The sequence below is a fragment of the Anser brachyrhynchus genome (assembly GCF_964034855.1).
Source record: "Anser brachyrhynchus genome assembly, chromosome: 6".
In the NCBI taxonomy this organism is placed as follows: Eukaryota; Metazoa; Chordata; class Aves; order Anseriformes; family Anatidae; genus Anser; species Anser brachyrhynchus.
In genome coordinates, this window is record NC_137700.1 from 15,817,633 (window position 1) to 15,844,096 (window position 26,464).

Genomic DNA, 26,464 nt, shown 5'->3' on the forward strand with positions numbered 1-26,464 from the left:
CAGGCATAAATGTATTTTTACTGTGTAATTGCGCCATCCTTCCTAGCTTTCGAAAACATTTTCTGCAACTATTTATGCAGACTTTTTTTTTTTATCATTCTTATAGGTAATTTTCCATTTACTTGCTTAATATCACTGGGGCCATATCAAGACCTGTGAGAATATATACACACATTATACCTATTAGAAAGTCTACATCAAGACAAAAGTAAACAAGGCTAAAATTAAAAGCAGGCATATTAATGTTCTGTAAAAGCCATTTTTCATTAAACTGTAAAAAATAAAAATAAAAACATGGCCAAAGTAACTGAAATATGCAGCTTCCCAAGATGTTTTGAGACACCTAAAAGAATTTATATTAGCATCCTATTTTACAGTGAAGACTTACGGGCTTTGTCATTAAAATATCTTATGAAACAGATGAATAATGGAAGAGGAATAAGTCCAGTGATTGGTACTTCAGAGCTTGTCTACAGATTTGCATCACAATTTTCAAAAAGATTGTAAAAGGAATATCAACTGTGATTTTTATGCCCTTTTTTTTTTTTTTGAACAACTGCCAGGACTGTACTTGCTCTGAACAGAGCAGAGAATGAAATTAAACTTGGCTTGATATCCCCTTGCACTGAATTGTAGTCTTCCCCTTGTCTGCATGAAGAACCACGACCTCTAGTTCCAGGAACCAACATCCACGCAAGTCAGCACCATTTGAAAACAGGTGACAAAACTTATAAAAGGTGCAGGCCTATTTAATTAGTCATTTCAAGGTTTACAAATATTGAAAAATAAGCTAATTTTAAAGATTGGGAGGGCTGAATTAAGACAGTGACAGTAGTTGGAGCCCAAAGTCTAAATGAATAATGCCATGCTTAAAATTCGTAGAAGTAGCTAAAACTCTAATGATAACCACAAAGTCAGGAAGAGCGAAACTGTGAACGTATTTCAAAGATTATTTTGCATTTTTTTTCTAGGTCATCAGCATTGCATTTTATGCCACCATCACTGTACATGGTGCTCTGCCTCCTGTGTTGGTACTTTTCATTTTGTAAGCCAAATCGGGATTCAAAAAACACACATCATAACAAATTATCCTGGTCATATTTGTATTTATAGGTAAGGCTTTTAGTAATAAACCTAAATTAATTGATACATTGATATAATTCTCTCAGATGGGGTTGTGACTCTAAGGTTCCTTTGGATTATGGTGACTGGTATTTTTATTCTGTTATTGCAACATGACAAAGTGCTATTTCATCTGTCATCCCACATATGGTAGAACATTGATTTCTGTAGGAACAGGCCGATTCCCAAGCATTTCAGAAACATTTTAAATCTGTATTTGTGGGTTCATTAGTAGAATGCTTACCTTTTATTCAGACATCTTTGTAATACCAATATTTTAAAATAAACAAAAGTCTCAATGAGTTCACTTAGAATAGTGAAAGAAAATAAGATGTAAACTTATTTTCAAACAACATTTAGTAGCATATCAAAAACTAAAAATTTGTTTTTGAAAATAGACTTATATGGCTTTATTTCACATAAGGCAAAGAAGTACCTTGTTTGAGCTGAAGTCGGTCTCTAGTTGACTCTTACATACATGGATTTCTTCCCACAGAAGCTGGGGGGGGAAGGACAGTTACTTAAAAGCATTTCCCCTGGGCTCAGTAAAATGTATGCTATGCCTAACTGATGTTAGGAATGATACTAATCTTTGCCACAGTTTTTGCGGCTTTAATAACATCAATATCTATACTTAAAAAGCTGTAGTAATTGTAAGAGAAACCTGAAGAAAGTAACCTCATAATGCCACAAAAGATAAGGTAAAAAAAAAAAAAAAAGCTTGCACAGTGCTTCTAAAACAATGCAAGTGTGCAGTCATTCCTTCCCACCCAGAGGAATTTAAGAATAGGGATATGCTATAACATCAGCTACAGAATCAGAATTCCTTATTCAAGTATACCATTTTGACTATGCTAACAAAAGCCAGGCAGATGCAGAGCCTGAAACAAAACTGTATTGTGGGGTATCAGGAGCTCTTTAAAAATTAATCTCTTCTCTTCAGAAATTACCACTATACCAAAAGGTCAATAACTAGCTGCATATTATTATCACTGCTAGCTTTATTGAAACCTGATTTTCTCTCTAATTAACACTAATAAGCTCTAGTTAAACCAGTTTACAAAGGTATGAACCAAAAACACCTCTATCATCTCAATTTTAAGTGAGATAACACACTAATTACTCAAAAAAAAAAAAAGCTCGCTTCTTCTCCAAATTTACAAATGGAAATAACTGAAGTCTCTAAAGATATCAAAATGAACACAGTCCATGAAAAGCAAAGGAGAAAAAACTACTTTAAGATCAACTGCAAATCCTGATGAGACTTTAGCTGCAGTTTGCAAAGAGAAGCAACAGATTGGGTTAGCACTTCCCTCCCATTCTGTACCTGGCCTATAGCCTCTCTTAGCACCCAGCTCGTCTAGAATAAAATGCCAGAAAAGGCACTGTAGACAGTTCTGGAGGATTTCTACCACATACCTACTTTGGTCAAATCCTAAAGAAGGATACATCTACTATATGTTTTTTAAGCATTCTTAAGAACCATTTATAGATGTCTTGTCACTTCTTTGGCTGTTAAATGTGGAAAATGTTCCTGTTTCTGCAAAACATTGAGATCTTCTCTCACACACCCATTTAAAGGATGCCCATGACGATGAGAAGGTAAATTGGCCTCAGAAGTGGTTAACTGGAATGGAACAACCCGAACAAAGATAACAGCAATTTTTTGTCTGTCCTTACTAGCTGCTTTTAGATCTCTGACTGATCCAACACAACTAAAGACATCGAGATTTGAAGACAAAATTCCCCACTAACACTACCTGATCTGGTTAGAAAACCAAGACCTCAAAAGAACATTTTCCCATGCCCTGGAAAATGGTGATAAAATTCTCATTCTTAGAGTAATACAAATGCTTTTCCCTCAAAAGTAAAGCCACCCAATGTTGAGATGCTTGTTCATTCTACAATCTGCACACTACAGGGAAACCCACCAACATGGTGTTTTATGCACTGACACAGTTAATGATTACAGTTTAGCTTTAGAATGTATAACAATTTGAGATCGGAACTCTGTTGTTAGAAAATTGAGGCATAGGTTCACTTTTTTTAAATTTGAACAGACTGTCCCAAACTGATACAAATGTCCATGAATCAGCTGAACCCACAACACTAAAGTTCCAGAAGACAAGTAAAAATATGAGAATGACCTTATGAATGGGCAGATCCTTTGAGACTAACTTGACTGCATTACTAGTTTCATTGACAAAATAAAAGTAGACGTATGCCCTCAGCAGATTTAAGATATATGACTTTTAGAGATTTGAAACTGTGTGGCATACATTTATTCTTAATTAATTCTAACCAGGTTAGAGATGAGGTCTACTCTACAGAGTAAAAGATAGCTTAAGTAGTACAAGCAAAAGATAAAATTAAACAACAATTGTATGAGGTCTGGAGGTATAGTTGCTAGTCCTATTTAATACTTTCAATAATGATCAGCAAGACAGTAAACAGAATGGTAATGAAATCTCCAGATTAGAGGGATTAGAAACATGAGCAGAAATTACTAGCAAAATGCAATTTGGAAAATCACAGGCTAAGACATCTGGGACAAAATAAACCAAAGTGCTGTCCTACACATTTTCAGTAGTAAGGAAGACTAGAACTTGATAATGTAATAAAGCAGTACAGATACATAATATATGCATTTATATAAGAGAGAGATGTATTTGTGTACTATTTATATATAGCTTAGGACCAGACCCAGGCAATCTCTTTTTCTAATTGGCTACAGCTGATGGGAAAACAGGGACATTTTCAAGATAGCATTTGGAAATTGCTCAAAATTGATTTTGGTCTTTAAAGAAAACGCTACATAAAAATTAGTTTGCTTATAAGATTGAATGAGAGTTATGTAGTTTCAATCATCTCCATTATACAGTCCAGACCTTACCCACGTGTTTATGCAAAAGGTCCCAATTTATGTCTGAATGCTGAGTAAAATATCTAGGCTATAGCAGTGAGGCTATATGCTTATTACTGAATTCCTTTTGAGCCTTTCACTAAAAATAAAACTATGAAGCAGAAGGATTTTGGAGGAAAACAGAAAAAAGGAAAATAGAAAATAGTTTGCAAAAGAGGATTAAAAGGAGGTGGACACATTTATGATGGCCACAGGTTAAATAAGAAAAGCATGGCCAAGCCCCTGGGTGTTTGAAGGAGCTAGCAGTACCAGGCAGACATAAAACAACTATTTCCCAGACTAATTAAGGCACAGAAAACTATTTTAAATCCATTTCACTGTAAGATATTCTTGACTACAAAACACTGTCCCAAGTGAAACTGCAACATTTTCGGTCATGAGTCAGCCAACTCATAATGAACATATAAGATAGGACAGCTGTCACCTGCACTTAGACTGATTGATTTTATAGGTCTGTCCACTCATAAATTAATTCTTGCGAAGACATTAAATTATTGACTTGCAACTCAAAGAAAAATATTCATCTGCCTAATGAAATATCTTGGCTCTTTAGCTCTCTAAAATACACATTCATCCTGTTATCTCTCTGAAGTAACAAAAAGCAGTAATACACAATTTAGTCCAAAACATAAAGAGAAGTATACAAATTTCCTCATGTGCACTAAGTAATGTCACTATTTAAGATAAACACAAAGCAGTATTTCAAATACTGAGTGCCTCAGACACCTGAACACAAATGGATTTTTTTCCTTCTGCTGTGCTTCTTGAAGCTCAGTTTGAACTCCTCTTTTCCTGCACTTTTATTCACCTGTTAGAAATGTGACACCTGGAAAGGTCAATGGAGAGGGTCTGACAGCAACCAGAAGTGGTCGTCCCACACGTTAGTGATATGCTGGCATGGCAATAAGCATAGAAGTCATTTAACTGCTTTGCCTAAGCCATGGCATAGTATTGTCTCACAAATAAGATTTAAGTAGGAAAACAAATGTGAAATAAGAACTGCCACACAAGCTAGGCTCTGCAGTTAAGCACAGCATACAGCCCACCTGGCTTTTCAGAGAAGAGTCCATCAGGAAAAGAAGAAAAAAGCTGAGTTGCATTGACTGGTCTTCCCCTGCACAAACCAAGCAGTGTTACACCTGGCTAACTGGCACAAGAGCTGCTCCCCAAAAGCTCCCATCAACACCCCATTTGCTTACACCCAGCACACTTTGAATCAGCCTGCGCCTGTCCTATAGGGACAGGAAAGTTAGATGGAGCAATGGTTGGGTTTGTAAGCAATGTCCCAGTGGTGTAGTAACACAACCACAGGAAGCAGCTACTTCTATAACTCTACTTGGACTTCTAAAATGCTCTGATTTGTAAAAACCACAGAAGCAACATCATTACAAGAGCAGTTAGAGTTAAATTGTTCACCCTTAAAAAAAAATATACTAGTTACAGTAGATTTTCAGCAACTTTTCAACAAGCTGTAATTACTTCTTTCCTCTTCTGCCTCATATTGAAAAGCAATCAGAAGAAAAACAGCAAAGATCAGTTAAGGGAAAGGATACATGGTGGAATCAGTAGGTACAAAGCCAGATCCTTACAGAATCATGGGGGTTAGATCCACGGAGAGATTTAGGGCCAGTTCCAAATGTGGGGGATAAGCATTTTAAGTAGGGCTTCTCCAGAGAACAGCCATCTAAGACTAGATGTAATACACAAGAATACCTCCACTATGAGACGTGCCAGCCCTAGCACAGTAGCCTGAATCTTTTCCTTTGGGGGCAGCTGGGCTCTGTTCTCTGGCTGTAGAGGGACCCAAGTCAAAGGCTCACAAGCAGAGATTAACAAACACTTGTACACAACTTGCCCTATGCATTTTCCACTATTAAACTACGGTCACTTAACCATTTTGGTTCGTGCACTTCATAAACACATATTTTAAGCCACTTTAAAATCACTTCTGCATCCAATAGCAAATCAAGAGCACAGCGCTGTCCCATCTTTACAGGGGCACAGTCCTTCTCCCTTCAAAAAAGAAGTGAGGATGTCTCAGAGCCGCAAGGCTTCTCCCCTACAACCAGGTGATTTATTTCCCAAGAAAAAGAGAGCAGACAAGGAAGACTGCCCTGCCCTGTTGCAAGGCCCTCCAGCAGCACCCCACGTGGCACCCACCTGCACTCGGTCACAGCAGGTTTGCTGTCATGGCCCTCGGAGCCACACTGAGCCATGTCTCAGCAGAGAGCACACTTCGAGGGTGGGAGGCACTGACGGTCCTAGATCTGCCCACCCTTCACCCAAGGGACAGGACCAAGAGCCACTGCTGAAATAAGTGTCATTGCAGCCCAAGGAGAGAAGCTTTTCACAGAAATGCTGTAAGCATGGGAGGAAAGGTAGCTGCTGGCTTTCCTAAAGCTGAGAATGGTTTGGGGAAGATTTGATGGGAATAATTTGAAAGTAGCCTCTAAATTAAATGGAAATAACTCTACAAGAAGAGATGAGAGGACCAGAAACGTGCAGAGGCACCTTCCATTTAAACACGAGATAGTTTCTTGCTTCTAACAGTGACCCTAATCCATACGTGTGGGTTGTCTGTGTAAATCCGCTCCTCCGTGCCATAACAGATGAGGCTCCACAGAAAAGCACCAACACATCAGATGCCCTTGGAAAGAGGTGTTTTGTGTCTGAATTTGTTGAATCCAGATAAAAGAAGTTATTCTCTCTTCACTGTGCGAGAATGAATGTAAAGATTAAATTGGATGGGTCTTGTAGCAGAAGAAATTGTGGTAATGTGATGGGCAGGTGCCAGACAGCCTGGCACAAACAGCTTGATAAAGGCTGCCACTATATCATTGATATTCTGTCAAAACAAATAATACCTCTACCACAGTACAAAGTCAAAATATTTTTTATGAATGAGACCCACCTACAAGGCCCTGCGCAGAGGCCCCTACGTAGCTCCTCTCCACACAGAGACTAGTGGAGTGCCATCCTGTGACTAGGGATTTACTGCAGCCTTTGCACGCTGGGCTGCAGTCCCGCTGGCTCTCACAGTAGAAGGAGAGTCGTGCCCCACTGCTGGCAGAGCATGGGGCTTCTTAGAAGTCTCTCTGCTGCAGGCAAGTATATTGGGATGACAAAATAGAGGGGTATTTGTTGGGTTCTTTGCTGACTAAATAGAGTGGAAGATGTTGCCATAGAGTGGATGCCATATTTGCAGAGAGAGATGAAAGTCATTAATACCTATAATCTCTAAGCATTTTTAGGAAGGAACCATCCATCCTACTCAAATTTGGGAACAGAAATTCTGTCTCAGAAAAATTCCCTTTCAATACAAGAAATATTTCTTTGTTTACTGCTCTACTGTGATGTGTTGCCGGATAAAGCCAAACAGCTCTAAAAAAAATCAAGCAGCCCAGATTCATAAAGCCCAGGCCTTACCTGGACAGAGCTCCTAGGCAGGGGCATTACACCAGGCTGCAGCCAAGAAAGAGGAAAAGTCTGTTAACCCAGAGAGCCACAAATGCTTCTTTAGTGACACTCCATTTAGGTACTTGAGAAGTAAATAGAGATCAAGCTGTGCTGAGAACTGATGCATGGTTTTCTGATTAGTAATAGGGTTGCTACCCTCCCTAACAAGCAAAATGAGTGCTGTATCATCAGGTGGCTACAAGTCATTCGGAGACATCCTGGCTGAATTAATCTGCAGCAGCAGATGACAAATTCGAGCCAGAACTCACTGGAGTCCCCTCATTACACCCTCAGAAAGACCTCTGTCTGCACAGTGACAGCATTTTTCAGAAAGTGGTTATAGGAAGTTATTTTAAATCGATTCTACAATTGCATCCACTTACAAGACACTTAGCTTTCTGTGACAGGAATGACTTGACCTTGAGAAAAGCATGTTTTTGTTATTTGTGGCATTAGAACTAGAGAATTATTCCTATTTTGCCACAGGAAAGAAGCAGGTCTGTTAGCCATTCGTCGTCGTATGCACCACGTATTGAGCTACCTGACAAAGCAGCCAAAAGTTGACCAAATTCAGCTCACTGAATTTTACTACAGCATTACAAAGACTCAAATAATACTGGCTATTGTAGTTTGTTCCACTTCCATTCTTCCTGCATTGCATACTAGCCAGAAGTGGGTTGTAAGTTAACGCACAGCTAGTGCTTTGTTATACAGGAACACATTCTCTCCAAGTATAAATTGGCATACCTCTTCCATTTGAGAGACTTATATGAATGCGCACAAGCTGGCAATCTGGCCTATAGCCTCCAAAGCAATTGAAATACATGAGGGCTTTGAGATGAAAGGCAGTTTCTTGAGGAAACACTACATTGTTACACGCTAGAGCAGACCCAGCTCTAAACCAATGATGTGCATTACTTCCTGGGATTTAACAGCTCCTTAACTCAGTTTCTCTGTAACATTTGCAGGTGTCCTCTTGGCCAGACTGGGCACTTCTGAGCACTGGTAATGAAGCAGTGGTAATGAGATAGAGAACAGCAAGAAGTCAGTGAGGTTGTATTTGCATCTCTTGTAGTTCCACCTACTGCAAGATTAAATCAAAAGAAACGGAGTCTCCGTCTGTTGGGGGGGGTGGGGTGGTGGTGGTATAATTTATCATTTGTCTGAAAACTATCAGTAAAATACCAACCGACCCATATTTATTTTTCTGTCTCTGGAGCCTTTTTTGTGGGTGGGGGTTGTATTTGGACAGTTTCTGCTGTTTTTCCTCCATCTCTCTGCCTGGATCCTCAGCCTTTCATGAATTCTTGAATCTATCTAATTCTTCTTCTGCCTACCCACAATAAAGTGAAGTATATATTACGAGACTGATTAGGCCAATGAGTTCTACAGACTTCTCACTGCCTGGGGCAGAGAAAGATGGCAGAATTTCAGGGTCTCAGCAATTATGGGTCTCGAGGATGAGAATAGGTCTGGGGTGGCTGAAGGTTAAAAACACATAACAAATGGAGATGAGAAATGTTTACTGGAGAGAAGAGCACATGGTGACCTATAGATTTCTTTAAGTATCACTCTCAGAAAAACATGCTCAGAGGAATTAGCTACAAATCTCCAGTCCAAGATTAGGAAAACAGGCATTTAAACATTAGCAGAAATAAAAGCTCCCTGCTGGGCTGGGAAAGTGCACCCCCTCCTGTGCAAGTTGCTCCTCACATCTTTCATCCAACTTCGTTAATTACCAGCTGAGAGCGGAGGCAGGACAACTCTAGTGTGGGATGTACTTCAATTATTAGAGGTTGGGCTCCTCCGAGTTTCCTATTACCAAGGACTCTACCTTTCTTGCTTTATTTCTTCCAACTTAACTACCTTGTTCTAATTTATAGCTTTGCAGTAGCAACACTGTAGTTAAAACTGAAATGGCACTTCCACTCTAAACCTCTATTTTATTCCTTTCATTTGAGTTCATTACTTCAGTTACCATAAAAATGTGCTTTCTGGCAATCCCTGTCCTCCTCCTCTCCTCTCCACCTCAGCAAAAAATATTTGTCATTCCCCAAGGACACTGGATGGCTGATCCTGTGCTCTCTCTTTCATAGCCAGTAGATTTGTCTTCGGTGACAGCTTCTGGAGGTAAAAGCCCACAAGGCTACTGCTGTAACATTTGCCTAGGAGAGAATTCAAGTTTTCAGAGAATGTAAAGAAATGCATATTTGCCCTATACACAGGGTAGAAGGAAAGAGGAGGGGCTTTAACCTCTGCCCTGGCAGCACTTTATTTCTCTACTTCTATTTTGAGGCTTCTCAGATCCACAGATGACCTGCCTGCAAGCTTGAAGAGAGGCCTCAGAAGTCGGTGTTTGACAGGCACACTGAAAGGCACGCAGCCAGTCGTGGGCTGCACAAGCTCCTCAGAGAGCACCAGGGTACCTTCAGCCACAGCACTATCACCCTGAAGAGAAAGCAAAACAAGCCCACAAGTTCAACATGTGCAAATTCCTCAAGTCTGTGCCTCTGATTAAAGATCACAAAGAGAGACAAGGCAGAGCAAGCTTTGTTTCCGTAAAACAGCACTGTCCTTCAAGAGACTTGAGCAGGGGCTGCTGACATCACACACAGGAGGATTCTTGCCCTGTCCAGTTATGGTCACTGGGAATTGGGCAACTTCATTAACAGTTCCTATTTTGCATAAACACTCAATGCTATTTCATGACTTTCCCAATATCATTTTATCTCCCAAACCCACATTTTCTTACTAACCTAAGACTCCTCCTAAAGTGAACCAAAGCCTACTTTAACAATCCTTAAAATTCTTCTGCATGTTTGTATGCATGAAGTACTGCAGAATCTCCTGCCCAGTAGAGAAAAATGGTTGCATTAAAACCACCTCAAAATAAAATAAAAAATGGCAACATTGCTGCCCTATGTGCCATTACTTATTTTTGAAAGTGCCAGCTTTTCACATCTCTCATTTTTTTTCTTTTGTTTTTGATGGCATGGTAGGTGTCAAGGCAGAAATGGAATATGAAGTCATGAATTGGTAACAATCTTGGAGGTAAAGCTCAAACAGTGTAAAAAAGAGGATAAAAGCTGCTCAGCCAGCGACAGCCCACAAACTAGTAAGTAAATGAGTTCTTGTCCCCTTCTCCAGACCACACTTCACGGTCAGCCCCTGGGGCTAAAATTTGCCAGTTCTCAGTGCTAGCTGCCTGTGAACAAGAAGAAAAGCTGCTGTGAACTGGTTATCTCCATTATACAGATTTTGAATTGTCCTCTGATGCATCTGTGCAATGGGCATTCTGTGCGATAGGATACAAGGTTAGTTGGGCTATTGGGAAATTAGAGCAATTGTACAGAAACAGAAATATTATGGAGGCTTTTCAGTAGGGCTTGGCTCACACATGCTTTTTCAGGGTGCAGGGGAAAAACAACATATTCTACTGATTATTTCTGCTCTCTCTTCCCCTTTTATTTTCATTTATAACAATTTAGAATCTCATTGTTATTATACAATTGGCCTCTGCTGATGAAAATAGGTTAGATAAGAGGATTTTTAAATTTGCTGACTACCGTATCAGTTCAGTGAGTGCTGTGCATAATGGTCATACTATATAAAAATCAATAAATAATTACAGCATCATGGAGATGCCTGATAATGACTGAAATTATAGATGATGTTTTGTGACTCTTAACTGGTGTCTTCAGGGCATCTTTTTTCTTGTTCTTCCTGGGATTTTGAAGGGCAAAAGCAAACTAATGCAATGATGCGAATTGCAAAATTTTGCATTCAGAGTTTCCAAGACCATCCTTTGCCCATCACAGATGATGCAGCCTCTGGCATCTACAAATTAAAAGCAGATACTGTTTTTCTCCCGCCTTAGCAAGGTGTACAAGGCAATTTTAATCAACTCAGTGTCTTGTGGCTGTAAGAATGGAAATGGGACATTGATCTTTCCATCCCCTTTAGTAGAGGAAATATTCTTTCTACAGGGACTTGATTAAAACATTTCCATCATGGAAAGGTCTGCAATGTGAAGCAGAAGAAAGATTTCAGAGTATATTTGAGGATGTTTTGTAAAAATAACCTCCTTCTTTCAAATAAATTAAAATAAATTAATTTCTGTCCACTACACTCCAAGAAAAGTTTGAGATTTCTGGCTTGAGAAACAGCCACTAGTCTCACTGGTGCCTGTCCAGACATTTGCTGTGACTTTGCAGTGATAGTTAGGAACTGCAGTCCAGAGTCCTCTGCAGTCTGGCTTCTGTCCTGAAACAGATTGTAAGAACTGGACGCAAGAGGAAGACCTGGTCTCAGAAACCCTGGTCTCAGAAATTCTTAAAAATCTGTAGATAAACATCCTTCAAAGAAAAAAAAAAATCAAACTTGCATCCCCTAGTGGAGCTTCCACAAAACATCCCTAATTCTAGTAAGAATTATTATTGCTTCAGCTACTTGAATGGCTGTCACCAATTTCATTTATTCTTGCTAGAAGCTGAACACAACATGACAAAAGCAGAACAGAGAAAACAAAACCCCTCTGACTGGCATCTCTGCTAGCGGCATTTTTGCTGGGTAAGAATCAGTGTAAAACAGACTAATTTACCAAACACAAGTGACCTGCAATTTTCTGGGGCATGAAAGATTTCTCTGAGGAAGTCTTCAGTTCCACAATCATCTCAAGGCTCTCACTGAAGTGCCTGGACTAACTAGATCTTCGCTAGAGAGCAAAAGACTAATTTACCCTTGCTGCAAAGCTAGTAAGGAGGATGAGAAGAAAATGTAGAAAATGAATAAAAAAGGATGGTATCTGCATTCTGTAATGGAAAAGACATAATAAATACCTATAAAATGGACCCAAGAGGAAACATGGCACCCAGAGATTTAAAGGTCCTCATCCTCAGTTTAACAGAAAGGGAAACCCACCATGGGCTAAAGTCAACCACCATGTACCCACCCAGCAGCTCCAGGCACGTAACATTTTTTGCAAGATCGGCAGCAGAAATGGCATTGTAGCTACAAGAGGGAGCCTTCACGTGCATCCCATCAGTCCTGGAGTTGTGCTATCCAGGATTTTTATCAACTGTTTTCTTAACAGAGATCATAAGACTCCCCTGGGACATGCTGGGCAGGCTTCCCTTGCTTGAGATTTGACTGGTTCTGTTATGTTTAAAAGCTACTTCTATTTCTCTGTCTGCACTGCAGTTCACTGTTGCTAAATTACCAAGGTAACAGGATTCTTTAATATTCACAATTTGTTTCCACCAGTTGTTACAGAGTCTGTTATTCATTCCTGTTGACAGTCTCTGGCCTTCTCACTACAACTCTTATTTCCAGTTTCTCTCCTATACCAACTAATTTTGCTATTTTTTTAATAGATACCACGAAGAAAAAAAAACAAACACTGAGCAATATTAGATTATCCACCTAGCCCAAAGTCTCCAATGTTTTACATTGTTAATCTGAGAAACCCAGAGCTGTACCCCCAGGGCGTTTTTGCATAAGATAGTCCCTGTCCAGCTCCAAAAACAGAGGCAGCGACGTCCACGTTGCTTGGTGGCTGAGGGGACCAGACCCCAGCGAACACATTGCAGTAACTCACTGTCATCCTCCAGCCTCCTAAGAACAAGTCCCACAAGTGGCTGCCACCAAACAAAAACCCTCCCTGCCCCACAGGGAACAAGGGTGTGCTCTAACAGCAGCAGGACAGGACTACACACACAGGACCAAGCTGTCACCAGACCTCCACGCAGCTGCAGCGTCAGAGCTGGCTTGCTGCTGCTGGGATCAGGCTCGGACTCCTGATGCTTCGTTGAACTTCACATGAAAAGCTCACAAGGGTCTTTCCAGCTGGGAGAGAGGAAAGGAAACACCCCCCAAGCCTCTAGACTTGATGCAGGGAAAATCCACGCCCTTTAGTAAGTCATCTTCAAAATGACTGTTTCCCTGTTAGGCACGCAGGACAAGAGGGCTTTGCCTGCCATCCTCTGGCTCTGGGCTTCCCTGCCTTGCTGTTGAGCCTGAGCAAAGCGGGAAAGGGAGCTTTCCTCCCGAGAGGGAGCTGCAGGCACAGGAGGGCAACAGCCCTGCGGACTGGAGGAAGCTCCCAGCTTAGCCTGGCGTGATCACTGCAGCTGCGAGAGAAGGGCCAGGCGATTCCCGACCAGCCCTGCTCTCAGAGCAGAGCTTTCCATGGAAAAATGTGCTTCCTTCTCTGATCCTTTGATCAAAGACCTTGCACTCTTCATTCGAAGCCACCAGTAAAATTCTCTAAATACTGAGAAAAGAAAAGTGTATTTAGAGTTTTTCGTTAAAAACAAATGTTAAAAATAAATCATTCTGGCCCTCTTTCCTTCCTTGCCAACAGCATTTCTAATGCTAATGTGTCCCTGTTTCCTGACTGGCTTCTTTAAGGGGGGAAAAAAACAAGGAACGCACACATTCAAGTAATAAGCTGCCTTTGTCAGTTCATTCAAAATGTGCATTTCTGTTAGTCAGCCAGGCCTTTTCCTTCACGCCACTGGAATGCCTGATTTTACCCAAACTGCTACTTTCTACACACAGAAAGTAAGTGATAATTCTCCTTCCTTTTGAGAATTGCACCTACCCACTGCCTTACAACAGACTTGGCTGCAACAACATAATGTACACCAGGTCATTACTGAAAACGTTGCAGATAATTTCTCCGTCATTTCCATGTTCCTATGGCAGCATGCTACAACCTTTCTCCTCCTACATAAGACCGCAAAACAAGATTAGTGTAATCTTTTTCTTCCTGTGTCACACAAACACTGTAATCTCCTTGCTATGTCAGAAGCAAATTTCTATCTGTAAATGTCAAAGTCCAACTTAACAGAAGTCACAGCAGCTTTCACTGAGTTGGTAAATAAATATGTAAGCTACATATAGAGAGTCATTTATTTAAGCACAAACATACTGATGGAAGACTGAAGTTCTAGGCTGTAATTCAGTCTTTGGCTTCCTGCATGTATTAACCACTCAGAAGCATATTCCCCCTTTTATGAAGCTTAGGGATTAATTGTAGCCTGGTAGACTGCTGCCTGACATGCACAAGTCTGTGAATGACTTGAGGGGCATCTCTGCATTTGAACATTTTCAGAGCTCCTTGAGAAGAAATTTTAAGGACCTGAACTGACAGAAGTAAACAGCCAAGCGAGTGAGGCTGCCCGGCACCTCGGCAGCACCACAGCTCACAGCTGGGTGGAAAACAGGCTGGCTGCAGGCACAGAGACCAGACACAGGGCTGGGGCAGAGCTCAGGTCAGCCAACAGCATGGCCCTCGCCTGAATTACAGCCCTGACTGTGGCCTTGGAGAAGGCTGAACCTTCAGCCTTAGACTTTTTCCCCCTCCATTATTTGTGTTGTATTATTAATAATATCTGCTTGTATGAATAGCTATCACAGCCACAGAGATGCTGGGAATTAGGGTGGGGAGAACTCAAGCTCTGCAGTTTTGTGCATGGCTTGACCCAACCCATCATGGGAGATAGGTGTAGCTCTACTCTTAAACACACTTGTGGGACAACTGCGTCTAAGAACTCCTCATGGTGTACTGAGGATTATCAGATGAAGTAATTCTGCAGAGATCCTTCATCTTTCTCTAGACTTCCACTTCATCACAACTAATCTTGAAGGAATATTAAAAATACATGTCTTAATGGCTTATCCTCTTTCCAGTTAAAAAAAGCCTCAACGGAAGTTTTGCAGCCCAGGTGCACTTCACATCAAACTGCAGCAGACGGTCAAGGGAAGAGATGGTATCAGGTGAACAAGGAGAGCTTCCAAAGCACAGCAGAGGAAAAAGTGTCTCAAATGAAAAGCCAAGGCCCACAGGCCTCACTACCACCACTCTTTCCTGTACATGTGAAAACTGTCCTTGCAAAACCCCGCTTCCACAACAGACACTATGTGGGACTTGAGGAGAAAAAACACTTGTTACAAGGGGCAACTTCCACCTTGTAAGAGTGGCTGAATGAGAGGAAGAAAAGGACGCAGCAGGTTAAACATTTTCATCACAACACTGGGTGAAGAGGAAGAATAACGCAGAGAAAACCCATCAGGATTCCAGCAAGCAGGGATAAATCCAGTAAATAACCATCTGGCACGTGGAATCCAATTTCTATGAGCAAAATAGGCATGGAAGAGGGGAACCACACTTCTCCTGAAGGCCCACGCAGAGAAAAATTGGTAGTCACTGAACATGTTTCCAGCAAAACAAAATCTTAAATGCCATCTAGTGTTTGCAAGATGCAGAATGAGCTGGTGGCAGGTCATGATCCAAGGTAGTCAGTAGGTGTTCTGCTGTTAGCATCAGCAAGGCAAAGATTGTTGGAATCACACATCTGATAGGACCACACCAAAAGGCATACGTTTTCTTAAAACTGAACATGTTAGCATGCAGTCAGCAAAAGCACACCCCAGGCACTACACATTCAGGTTTGGATTCTACCTCAAAGGCAGCTTTGTCACGTAAACTTCTCCACACAGCTTCTCCCCCAGGAACGACCATACTCCATATAAAGACAGACCTGAGTGTGCACCAGCTTTCTCCTTCCCCATCAAAATCACAGGGTGTTTCTGATGGGTCCCCATGTCACAACATGCACAGTCAAGCCAATTAAGTGTAGCAGTTAGATTACTCCTTGCTCACCAGGAAAAGACTTCCTAAAACCTGGTTCTGTGTACTATTTGGAGAAGAAAGGTACTGGAACTCTGTTTTAGGGGATGTTCCTGCCACAATTTCTGTAGGTGCTCTGTAAGTTGAGGTCTCAGTTTCTCTAAAGCAACCCTTGCAGTGTATGCACTTCACTTCCCAGGGAAAATATGTGGGAGCTCAAGCAGCAGACGAGGGTGGTTACAGCTCTGCTGGAGGCTCCCAGATGACAAGCTCAATGCAAGGATCTGCAATCAGTGAACTAAAACACAGCATTGCGACGAACAGCAAGCTGATCTTCTGTCCCAGAGTTATTTGTTGTTAAGGAAGATTGTCTATTTTTTGCTGGTTTGTTTTCAGAAATCTACTCTTTAATTTATTAATACCTTCAGCAGCTTATCTTCAAATACTTAAAACTGAAAAGATATCCTTTATGCAATTCATCATCCTTACTCTGAGCCCAAGGGCAAACTTATTTAGAAAGACTGCTGTTTACTGGGTTTGAGACAACTGATAAAAAACAAGAGAGGCACTCATTATTCAAATATGCTTTTCAGATGGCAAACTTCTCTCCTGTGCTCTGCTTGTGTACAGCCATTTGCTCCTGTGCAGGAATGCGTGCTGCAGGAGGTGCAGGACAAGGAAAGATTAGACCTGGCCTGCTGCTCTTGGAAAAGGGAATAGAATTACATTTTGTTGAAGAGATTCTTCCTACATAATAATCAGGATATAAGCCTTCTGTGTTAAACAAGATCTTAGCTAGCTAATTCCAATGACTTCAGTAATGTGAAACAGCAAGAAGCTTGGCAATGTGGGGAGTGCAAGTTTTGTCTGAAGTAAGTAACCTTTGACAGAGCAAAGTGACCAGCAGTTGTGCTATGCAAGGAAGGACATATTGCTCTTTCCTCCTAAAGGTGCTCAGTTTTACTTTGAGAACCACATTGCTATTTGACATGTATCATGTATTATAAGGAAAAAGCTAACCCTAACTGAAAACAAAAATAAACCTACTGGCAAACTGCATTTCTGTACAAGTTCCCAGGGAAAGAGAGTGCTGCAGGAAAAATGAAACAACAGGTGAGCCAGCTTCCAGTTCATTCATCTGTTTGTTAACATAATGGGCAAAGGGCTGTTCTGTGGTGGATTGGGATGTGACAGGTTGGGAAGAATGACAAAGCACAAAGCTCTTAAAATCCCTCTGCTTGTTCTCCTCATCTTCATCTGAAGCAGAAAGGAAAAGCACGTTAACAAAGTGCTGCACTGTACGGCTGTCACATCTTGTAGGCACCGAGGCTATTAGAAATGGCACTTGCTTCTGTCACCTCACCTTCTGTTCCTTCCTGTAGGGCTGTGACTATGGCAGCTACAGACTTGATCCAAGTGTGATTCTAATGGGGCAGAATTTCACCTATTCACACCATCTTTTCAGCTGGAGATTGCGCCCTCTTTGGATTACGCCCAGCACCTCACAAGGGGATGCAGTCTTCTTCCCTCCCCAGCAATTCCTACCTAGCCACAAGCAGAGCTGAGATCCCCTGACAGACAGAGAAGCTACCCTAACAATTCCAAGCCTGAGATTGTTTGCTCCAAGCTACAGAAATAGCCAAGAACACAAGCTAATTAACTGAAAAAATCTGTTTGCTACAAACAGAACTGCTCCCCAGACTTTGAGAGGGAGATTTTCCCTGCAGCAATGAGGAGTCAGTGAATGGATGTGACATCCTGACTCTCCTTTGGATGACTCCTGGCTCACAAGTCAGTGACATCTTTGAAGTACTTGAGAAACCAGCTGTGAGAGACAGGGATGTGAAAATCTGGTCTGCAGGAGGTCTGCACAACTTCTTATCCACTGCAATGCAACGAGCCTACAGAAGCAACACAGGGGTGTGACTCATACACTGCACACTCTATTAGCTGTAAAATTAACAGCAATTATTTATTCACTTTAAATACATTCATGTAATGCAGAGCACTCAGTGCAAAAAGGCACATGTCAGAAGAGCACAGCTGAAGCTGTGCAGAAAGCAGCGGGTGGGCAACTCAAGTTTTCTTCCTCAAACCTCTTGCTTCATGTCATACAGGACAAAATCTTAAAACATTTTGAAGACAAACTGCAGATGCGAAGGATTAGTTTTATTTGGTTTTGACTAATCCAAACATTCTTCCCACAAAATTGGAAAGTCTTACATTAATTTTCATATGCATTGATACAGACCAGACAAGTATAGACAAAACATTCAAATCACACCCAAGGAAACCAAAACACCATTCAGGAAACACTGATTTTTGTTGTTTTTACTACTTCTACAGTGAGACACTGATGAATCAACATGATTTCACACAGCATTTCACAGCAGACAGAGCTGCACTGGCTGAGCCTGGGATCCACGCAAATATCTCTGATGAAAAATCAATTCAAAGAATTCCTGCCTGAGTACATAAAAAAAATTTTTTTTGATGTTCCATGTGAGATTTGTCTCACCAGGAAGCCATATTCTGCACAGAAGAGCTGGAAGATTAAGTATTTAAGTGACTGAAACACATGAGAACAACCTCTCTGTTCAATATTATAATTAAGAGTAATATTGCTATCTGCTTTAGCAGAGTTTGGAATAGTTTACACATAGTGAACAACTCTTAGCTAAGCTTTGATAAAAATTTTAGTGACAATTTCTTTAAAAACCTCTAGTCTTACTGAAAACTAGAGTTCACACCATGCTCCCAGCCACAGGACTATTCCTCTGTCTAGCAAGATTATTTTAAGCAAATGGCAATAACCCAGCTATGCAAACAGTAACTGAAAACTACCTGCTACGTTGTACAGGTTGCAGCACATTATCATCTATCTTCTCTTTGCTGAAAATGGTAATGATTTTATAGCGCTCATTTAAGGTACCTGAATTAGGGAGATACGTTACACATTAACGTAATCAAAGGCAGTTTAGGTAATGAAGCTGACACAGAGTGGAACATTTCCCAAAGAAACATTTCATTTGCATGTAATAGAGCTATTTTAAGTTAATTCTGACATTACATTATGATAGCAACACTTGTTGACATTTACAGCATTTCAGGGACAAGCCTTGCATTGCGATGCATTCAACATTTTTCAAATAATCAATAAATACAACTATATTCCACAAAGGAAGAAAAAACACACAGCCATTCTCCTTCCTATATGCAAGATGAATTGGCTGCCTGAGCAAATATGCCATAGGACAACCTGCAGGAGCTCGAGAAGCTAATAAGAGGAGGCATTTTGAAAGATAGCTTTGCATAGCTGCTCCTACACTGAAACCGTGCATTCAACCACCACCATCGCCCGTCATTTGACAGAAGCGCTTCCTTGGTTCCTCATGGCTTATCTCAGAAATGTTATTGTAAGCCATGCATATTCTGTACTGTAGATACAGAGGCCAAAAAGCCAGGCACTGCGACTCCCTTGCACTTGCAGTCATGCCGGCCGGGGGCTGCCCCACACAGCCACAGGAGGGAGCGCGCTTGCTCTTCGATCATGATGGCACAGGGGCCAGGAGAAGTCCATGCTGAAAGCTGGGCAGAGTATTCCCAAACAGCCATTCCCTTTGGAGTGTCATGCAAAACAGGAAAGCAATGTATGCACATGTAAACAAAACAGAGAGACAGCACACAACGGTGTCTCTTCCACCTCTTAAGTTTTCTAGAGACACACATCCCCAAGCTTTCTGTGCTACAGCCAGCCTGAAAAAAGTAACTGGTTCAATGAAGCCTTGGGATGAAACATAACTCCTGAAGCATTTTCATTTATACCAGACAATGGGAAACCTTACCAAGGCACATGCACGTAGATCTCTCTCTCCCTCAGAAGTTCCCTTTCCTAGTGCTCCTTGATTTACTTTGTTATATTAAGCTCTCATCACTGTTACAACATCCACTGAGTGGTTTCAAGGATGAAACAATCCTTGTTCCACTGAGCACGTGGGAAAATAACATGCTGCACGTACTGTAAAAGAAAAAGACATTCTTCATCTCATCCAAGTCTTTCACTAGTACACCATTAACATACTAGTTCATTTAACAAAGGTAGAAATCTTAACTTCGAGGGAAAAAATGAAATCAATGTGTTGGCAGATATGCACAGGGATGTAGGTAGATGAAATCATGACCAGGAAGAGCTGCCAGGTAGGACGTCTGCTGGCAAAGGTGGTTAAGAGGGTCCTGTGAATTATCTGGCTTTACCATGCTTAACTTAAATCAGTACCATAATACTTATGCTTCTATTTCATCGCATTGATTTGCTTGTGAGGGAAAGCATAACTCTTGTGAAGTTGAATGTTTGGTTATCCAGAGTTCCTATGCTGAAAACAGATCCTTTTCATGAGAAAATGCTTAAGTTTCCCAAATAGCCAGAAGCCCCCATTGTTTACAGATCCCTTGACAAGCTGCCAACCATCAGTAATTTTCTAATGATTTGTAATTCCTTCCAGGAGATGCTTAGCCATTTAATTGACATAACAAAAGCAAGCAAGCTATCAGTTACCATGCTTATCAAATGTCAGTTGTACTTTGTTGTAATTGATATCTAATCAACATGCAATCACATGTTGTTTGATACCAATTAAATGCCTAAACAGTTCTTTCAACATTATTACCCTAATAAGATGGTAATTGTGCACTCAATGTTTCAGTAATATTTGACTTAAGATGCTGCAGACCACATCTAGCTCCCTTATGCTTCTAGAAACTCAATATGCTGTTAGGCATCAAAATTTAATTACTAATAACCGCCTCGATAGATCCAAACAAGCCACTTATGAAATTATTGTTATAAATAAACAAGATGAGTTTGAAACCTTGTACTTTACACTTTAAAAAAGAAACTTGCATGAAATATACACAGTGACTGGCCTTGACAGTTTCCTTCCCAAACAAGAGAAAAAATAGTAGCTCACATGCCTGGAAGAAGTAGCAAAAAGACAAAAGCTGTACAACCCCAGAGCACCTGCTTTTACTGGGGAAAGAAAAAAAAAAGTAGCTTAGCCATGAAAAGAGGAAAAAAGGAAAGATTCATTGTGACTCCAAGCAGCCCTGGCTCCCAGCTCCAGCGCGGTATGAGGAAGGCACAACCTACAGGAGTGCTGTCCCCCACCACCCCAAGTGAGATGCCCGACCTGGAGAGCTACTGACTGCTCCTTCACAGCTACCTCCTCCCCCCCCATTTTTCAGTGTACCTTTTTGCATTTACGCCAAAATGAAATAAAATCTGAAGCAACTGAATTTGTGATTTTTTTGTTGTAAACTATTAATAATTCCTTCCTCACATACAGCTCTACAACCTTGATTTGAGACGAAGAAGAGTCATTAGAACTTGGGACAAACTCGGCCACAGCCCCTCACTGCTTCCAACTCCGAGTGCTCAGCTCCCAGCTTTATCTGTCACCTGGCTGATATTCAGCAGGGATTAGTATCGGAACAGCAGCAAGACTAATTACGGATCACAGAAAAGATCTTTTCAGCAGTGTGATAGTACATCAGGAAGGAAGCCAAGTATTGATCTAATTTAATGGCAAGTCCCATCTCCTAGTATAAGAACAGGGCTGTGAATATCTGCACTGAATATGCCTCAGGTGGAATTGTTGCTCCTTCCCCTACATTTAACACTAAAATGGGGCCTTCCTGTACATCCCCCTCCTGCACGCAGAACAGCCTGCTTTGTGGTGCACACTGCGTCTTGCTCAGATGAATATGAGATGTTTTCTGGGAATAGCAAAGTCGAGTAGCTAAACTTCAATGGAGGCTCCTTGCAGCTTCAGGACATGCTGTCCAAACAGCAACCCAGGGTAACCTCTCCTGCTTCGTAATTGAGAAATACAGGATCAAAACAAAACTCAGAATTTAGGCTGAAAGGGAAAAGAGCACAAAAATTCACCATTTTTCCTAGGGGAAAACAATAAGCGGCATAGATGCATGCTTAGGGTGCACTTATTTACACCCTCTTACGGTTTTTGCAATCCTGTCTCAGAGGCTTGCTATGCACAAGAAGACTTTTCTATCACTGCAAGCTGCTTTCTAAAGGATGCATTCCCTCTCTACTTTGTTAAAAAAAAACAACACAACAACAAATGTTCATATCCTTTTCCATTTCAGCCATTAAAAGCACCTGAGTAGCTGCAGGATGAATTGCCATTTCAGGAGTGCTACAATTTGGATCCTTGAGCTAGTCCAACAGGTGATCAAAGAACCCTTTACTCGAAATACAGGGGAACAAGCAGTTGATTTATCCTATCCCCAGCTGGCCACCAATCACCTAGAACACAATCATGAAACTACTACTGCCATGAAGTCAGCAGCCACTATTTCTTCTCCAGGCTAGAGTTTTAACGGAGAAGGGAACTTTCAGAGTCTCTGGGAGAACGTGAAGGAAGGCAGCGAGCACCACAGGCCTCATCCAGCTTGGTAAATGTGGTGACCTGAAACTGTTAAGCCACAAGCAGTTTCCTCACCTGTGACTGGTGACCTGAAGCCATCTAAAGCCCCAAATGGTGTTTTTTAGGAAAGACAATGAAAAGATGATCCAGGAAAAGCATAGATGGACAAATCGCAGCTGTCTTTTTTGGCTTCCAGCCATAAGAACTTGATTTCATCCATCCCTTAAAAGGGGCTCAAACATCCCTAATAGTTTGACAAGTTTTTGCCTGGAAAGCCATGCAAGAGCATTTCAGACTGAATGTATTTTGGCATATAGTTGCTACAAATGTGATCGGTGAACATGTGTTCACTTGCAACAAATGTGTGTGCTGATGTTTATTTGACACAGAATCTAGTGGAAAGCCAGTTTTCACCTTAGATTCCAAGAATATTCCTATTTGCAAGCTGCCTTCCAGAAGCTGGAAATTCAAACCACCACACTGATTGCCCTTAATTACTGAACACTGCTGTAAGAATTACTAACTAATCCTAAAAATCTAGACTCAGCGTGTACATTTGATTATAACAGCCTGGATGGCAAGGAGGCCAGCAGAAGCTAAATCTAGGTTCAAGAGACACTAGCACACTTCTTTTGGAAAAAGGAGACCCTGGATCAATTCCCTACCCTGGCTAAGGGCTTGTAAAGCCACATCTCTCAGCAGGCTCACATTAAGGTGCAGGATATAGGCTGGGAAGGCAGTAGAGTAGAGATGGAGAGACTCTGCATGCATACCTGGGTCAGCAAGTTTTGGGGAAAGAGGGCAGATCTGCTTCCTGCTGATGCAAAGAACGTGGTATTTTGTAATCTACATGAGAGGCCCAGGATATGCCAAGTATATATATTTAGAGCACCCAGCTGGGCAAGGAGACACCAAGAAGTGACCAATTTTCACTACAATCAGCAAAAAGCAGGCACCAAACCCCTGGAAAGGGGCTGTGTTTCATTAATACCCGCTGCCCTCTCCCAAGATATCCTACTGGTGAGCTGCAAGCTCTCAGTTCTCAGCAAGCTGATGCACACTTGGCTCTACATTGGCAAGCAGAGGCATATTTTGGGGCACCCAGCTCTCACAGAAAGCCCTGCCCAGGAAGTCGCCTCTCTCTCCTCTGAAGGCCGAGTGTTTAAAGACTAAACCTGTAAGTCTCTAGCTTTTAGATACCTAAGCCCTTTGCTGGCTCTGGTCCTGCTAATCGTATTTCAGATCACTGAGCATCCCCGTAGGAAATGTGGCTTTCACTCGCTACTGACCTGAACTGTATTCAAACCAGTGACTTAAGGTGAAAAGCTCATGCATTTTACTGTCAGTCGAGTCATCCAGACCCCAAGGCACAACATCTCTCAAATGAAAAGGCTGAAGGATTTTGCTGGAGGCAAAGTACTTTAGAACTCTATGTATATTTCCCTATTAGCCAAGTTAATTCCTGACTCCCCTACTCGAGGTGGCTATGAGGTTTGTCTGAAACAAAAAGGATTCAAAATTAATTTTTCATGTTAGACTGAAATAAAAGATAAGTATTGGAGCTTGTATAACAAGTATAACACTTGGCACAAGTGTTTTTTGCTTTGGCAAGCTTTGCAAGGTTAATAGGAAAGGGCTAGGTTATGAAAACAGAGCTTTATTTTTTAAAAAGCAAGCATTCATCATAGATTCAAGTCTTACCAGTCGCTGTGTCTGTAATGAGGATAGCTGAGTCCATTACTCCCTTTGTTTACTAAACGTACCAGTGAATTGCTTCATGTGGCCCTGAAAGTGGCTTAAAGATGGTTATGAAATGCATGGATTCAGCATTAAATCCTTCATAAACACAAAAGATCCTTGTTCTATCATTAAAAAAAAAAAAGGGGGCTTTTCATCATTTTTTTCCAAGTTGTACTGACAACTGTTGAGCCTCATCAGCTGGCAGGAAGGATCTCAGCTCTAAGGCTGAGTACATTACTTCTTACCCAGTCCCTGGTCCATCAAAACACTCAAGCACATTTTTAACCAACCAGAAATCCCAAAAGAGATTTACCATGCAAGTATTTAGCCTGTTTACCAACTGAGGACCTAGGTCTCAAGTTGTACTGCTATTTCAAGACTCCCCTAGCCTTTTTAAGGCTTTACCTTTCAGTCTCTGTCCCTTCCTTGGTACATACATGTTCTTCAGTTAAACAGTTTTGGAGGTGGTTGTGCAGAATTGCATTTTCCCCTCACCACGCTCATTCACAACAGAAAGTCACCATCTGGTGGCACAAAGACAATCCTACGAGGTACAGCATACATCAAGTAGCAGAGCCTCTGCAGCTCTCCCTGCTCTTCAGACTCCGGACTGCACAGATTGCTGGGACTCAGCACAGCTGTCCTCTGCAGCCCAAAAGCAGGTTTGTGTCCACATTCAGCTGAGCAGTATGCATAGATTTCATCCAGCTCATTATTTCATCCAAAGAGTCTTCTCACAATGCTATGTATTGTGTGGAATTGCCAGAACAAAATGGTTGTGGAAATAGCTGAAAGTTCTGGTCTTTTTTAAAACCTTTTATTTTCCCCGTGACATGTCTGAAGCAGCAGCCACCTTTGTCAGACAAAGCACACCCTACCAGAAGAGAGCCAGGTTGCTCTTTGAAAGAACTCAGCTGCTTTGGCAGTAGCAATTCCCGCTTTCACAGCAGGATGAGCAGCCACAGAACGGGACAGCCTTTCCACAGGAGCAGACAAGGCAGCTGCCTGCTCTGTCCTTGTTGCTGCCACACTCCCAACAGCGTTGCACTATGCTCACATAAGACAAGTGACATAGTACAGCTGCCACTCCCTGGGATCCTCACAAAAACAGAAAGCACCTCCACAAAGCTCTTCCAGCAGACAGAATTGGAAACTCAAACAGCACCAGACTGATACAGCTTGCAGGCATTGTTTTGGGAACAGTAACTTACATCCTGTTCTGCATTCCTCTCTGTATGCAGGGTTTGGTAGAGGTCGTGAGTACTGATAATTCCGGTTACAGACCCTGTTGCTCGGGCACCTAAAGTCACCTGCTGCAGGACAACGCTATGAATACTGTAGCTTTTGGCTTAGTCATTCAAGAGGAAATAAAAAAAAAGAAACGAGTACTTTCAACCACTCCAGAGCAAGACCAAGGGGCAGCAGGGCAGGATGGCAGGGCAGCCTTGCCCCAGGGAGGCGCTGCAGCCCCCTGAGGCAGCTTTGATGCTCTGGAGTTTGGAAAAAGTTTGGAGCCTGGTTCCCTGCAGGACCAAGTTCAATAAATCATACCATGCATTAGAGTACATCTGTCAGTCACTGCTTTCTAGTGGTTTTGAATCCAACAGCCAATTTCAGTTAAACCTGACACCGGAGAAGTCTGAAAGGTTAAATACTTCCACATTTCATGTAGCTCAGCCAAAGAAGGCAGCTCCTACCAGTTGCCTCCTGAAACGCTGTGAGAGGAACTCAGCCCGTGACAGGCACATCCCAGAGTCCATGCAGGAGGCCCATTACTGATACTCCAAACAACAGAAGCTTTAGTTATTACTAGAAAGTTCAAACCACAAGACATATCCCACATGGAAATCTGACTTAATTAGTTTTTCTGACTGTAGAGCTACTTTATCAGCTGTGTCTGCAGCACACTGATTAACCCTTTCAGATTTATCTCCTATACTTCAAAACTCATTCCAGATAAAAATACTTCCTTGAAATTCAATCTTTTTCTGCATTTTTTCCCTGCTCCCTGCCTCAAAGAATGTGGTGTTGGTGAGGTGAGATTTCTCATTTTATCAGGGTTTGGTTTATGGTCAAGCTTTACTTGGGGTTGTCATTAACAGTTTGGTGATCAAATAGGGAACAGAAGGAAGCCCACTTTCCCCATCT

General features: G+C 41.6%; 1 protein-coding gene across 2 annotated transcripts in view; it reads right to left on the minus strand.

The window, feature by feature from the left end:
• Positions 1–26,464, minus strand: part of LOC308197454 (uncharacterized protein) — a 557,403-nt gene that overhangs the window by 367,835 nt on the left and 163,104 nt on the right. Inside the window, exon 2 of one of the 2 annotated variants that reach the window (XM_080597939.1) lies at positions 1,559–1,621. The exons of the other annotated variant lie outside the window; for it this stretch is intronic. The gene's annotated coding sequence lies outside the window, so the exon portion shown is untranslated. The remainder of the gene's footprint in view (positions 1–1,558; positions 1,622–26,464) is intronic. 2 annotated transcript variants of the gene reach the window in all.